The sequence below is a fragment of the Gossypium arboreum genome, unplaced genomic scaffold, assembly GCF_025698485.1.
Source record: "Gossypium arboreum isolate Shixiya-1 unplaced genomic scaffold, ASM2569848v2 Contig00193, whole genome shotgun sequence".
In the NCBI taxonomy this organism is placed as follows: domain Eukaryota; kingdom Viridiplantae; phylum Streptophyta; class Magnoliopsida; order Malvales; family Malvaceae; genus Gossypium; species Gossypium arboreum.
Window position 1 is genome coordinate 56,811 of NW_026440312.1, and position 3,209 is coordinate 60,019.

The window sequence follows — 3,209 nt, forward strand, 5'->3', positions numbered from 1 at the left end:
GACCACGAAACCGAGTCACAAGAATAATTAAGTGTTATATTCCGTACTTATTGAATGTGGAATTGGTATGCGTAAATATTTCGTGTCTCGATTTTTATTAATTAGGTGCTAATTTATAAGAAAGGACTTAGTAGTAAACTTTGAAAGTATGATAGGGAAATATGTGATGACTAATTAAAGCATGCATGCAAAATAATGGACTTGCATGTCAAATTCCCCCTTTACAAGTAATGGCCGCCATGACAAAGAATATGGGTTAAACATGTCATGAAACATGTTTTGTTGGGCATTAGGAGAAAATCATAAACAAATAAGCATGGGTGAGAAAAGAATGAAAAAAAAATGTGTGAGAGAGTAGCATTCCCCCATTTGCAGTGCAACCAAGAGGAGAAAACAAAAAACTTGTTCATCCTTTCTCATCTTTTGGCCGAAAATACTAAGAGGAAGAAGGGATTTTGCTTCATTTCCTTTGTTTAGAAGAGATCTAGAAGGTGATTTGGCTAAATTGGCATCAAGATTAAGGTATGTATGGGGTTGTGTTGGGAGTTTCATGCATGTTTTGGTTGCTAACTTGATGTGCATGTTAGCCATGGCTCAAATTTTGGTATGCCATGGAAATGGTATTTGGCCAAAGTTGTTATAGTGATAAAGCCATTGCATGCTAAGTGTGAAGCTTGATGATGATGCATGCAATGATGGATTTTCTACTCATGAGTAAGATTTTGAGTTTTCTCTTTGTTTTATCATGATTAAAGTTGAAAAGGAGCATGATTGTCATACTTGGCCATGATGCATTCTTGAGCATGATTCATGCTTCTTGCATGTTAGTTAAAAGTTTGTGTTTTGGATGGCTATGGACACCTTGAAAATTCGCCATGCTCATATATGCATATATATGATTGCACATTTTGTTTGGTTATGAACTAAGTGATGAATATATTGATTTAAAGAAGAAAATGTGGAAGAATGCTTGTGAAATTGCAAGCACAATTCGCCTAGCACACATATAAGTGCTTGATGCTATATTATAAGTTTTGGGCCACAATGTGCAAGCATTAATTAGTAGATTGCATGCTGTTTTTGTGAGGTATTAAGTGCAAATTTTGACCTCAACATGTACATGAATATTCGCCTTGGGTAGCCCATTGAAGGCCTTAGCATTTCCTTGATGTTCAAACAAATTGTATTGAATTGCTTGATGTAGTATAAAATGTGCATGACCATTGTGTATTCAAGCTAAAGAGTGGCCATATGACCATCTAAAATCCTTGTCATATTCGCCATAAGCAAGCACAATGAGGTTTTAATAAATTGAATTTGTTTGAATTAGCTCAAGAGCCAAGAGGGCCACAATTGGACAAGGGAAGGAAAAGGTGATCGAATAGCCGAAAAAGCCGTTCGACAACATCCGAGGTAAGTCCTCAAGAAGTGACCTTACTTGAATTATGTGAGATGAAATATGGATGTGTATGATTATTGATTAGGTGTGTATGAGTATTTGAATTTCACCGGGCTAAGTCCCGGCGAATATGCTAATGATATTAATTGTGTTTGAGCCTTAGTAACGAAAATGAAATATGTATGTCCAATGATTATTGATGTATGTGTGCATGAGAAATTGAATGATATCCGGGCTAAGCCCAAGACAATTATGCTGGAAATTATATCGGGTTAAGACCAAGGCAATTGTGCTAGTGGTTATATCCGGGCTAAGACCAAGGCATTCGTATGAAGTTGTTCTATCCGGCTAAGACCAAGGCATTTGTGCACTTGATTATATCCGTTATATTCAAGAATCTTGGGCTGGAGGTGAGTGTTGGTTGCTGAAATGAAGTTAATTAGTACACTCGGACAGCCCAAAGGATAAGGTACGTTATATGTGCATTGGAAAGTCGACGTGTTTGAGCAACATTCGCTCAATCGACTAATGAATTTCAGTTATTGAATTGATTGATGCTTTGCGAACTTATATAATGATGAAGTATGAAGTAAGAATGTGTATGAATGAAATGATGCATTTGGCTATGTGAATGTATTGCTGTAAATTATAGTTCATTATATTCCTTGAGACTTACTAAGCATAAAAATGCTTACCCGTTGCTTTGGCTCTTAGTTTTCTAGATTTCGCCGAGGCAATCGGATTTGGGATCGTTGAAGTCAAGTCATCCACACTATCAAGCCTCCATTTTGGTATAAATTTTGGTTGAACTTGAGATGGCATGTATAGGACTACCTCTTGTTTGTTAAATACGTTGTAATGTAAGTATGTATGGCCATGCGAAAATGGCTCAAAAGGGAGCATGAACTTAGACTTATTGTGGGTTGTATGTATATATATTTGGGGTCATGATGTGGCTATGGTTTGGAAATGGGAATGTTGGTCATATGATCAGCCATTGGCATGGTTAAAATGATCATATATGAACCTATGTATGGCAAGATTAGTTGAATCATGGAGACTACCAAATAGGTAAGTCCTACCTTAAAACAGATGCTGCCAGCTGCAGTGGCGTGAATGTGAAAAATCACCATAATTCATAGGAATGGAATCAAATAGTGAATAAGCTATGTAAATGAACCTTGATGAGTCTATTTTCATATGGAAGAAACGAAACGGTCATAGGAGTTACAGGTTAAGAGATATTAAAGCTATTGTGAGACAGGGCCAGAATGGTTTCTGGGTTCCCTGTCGCAACTTTAAAAATTCACTATAAATTATCCAAAAAGAATTAGGAGATATACCTTATATGTACAGATTCCATTTTGAGTCTAGTTTCATTAGAAACAAACGACACCAGCATTAAAGCCCTGTGCAGAGAGATATTCAAGTTATACCGCGCGAAGGTCAGAGCAGTCGATCCCTGTAACTTGGGTAACTTTAACTAATAAACTGTACCAATTGGCCCGACCAAAATCCTAGAAATAAATCCATGGATGTATATATGAGTCTAAATTCAGGAAAATTTACGAAACCAGTTTCCGAGTTTTGAAACTCGAGATATGATTTTAAGGCGACAGTGACGCAGCTTTCCAGCCTGACTGGAAATGTCAAATTGGTGGGCAAAAACATGTGAACTTGGTTTGTTAACCCTCGGTCCGACACCGGCGATGGTCTCGGGTTTGGGGTGTTACAATTTTATTGGTATCGAGCCACGGTTTAGTCGATTCTAGGACTACCGTGATGTGTTTGGGGTCTAGCTATACATGCC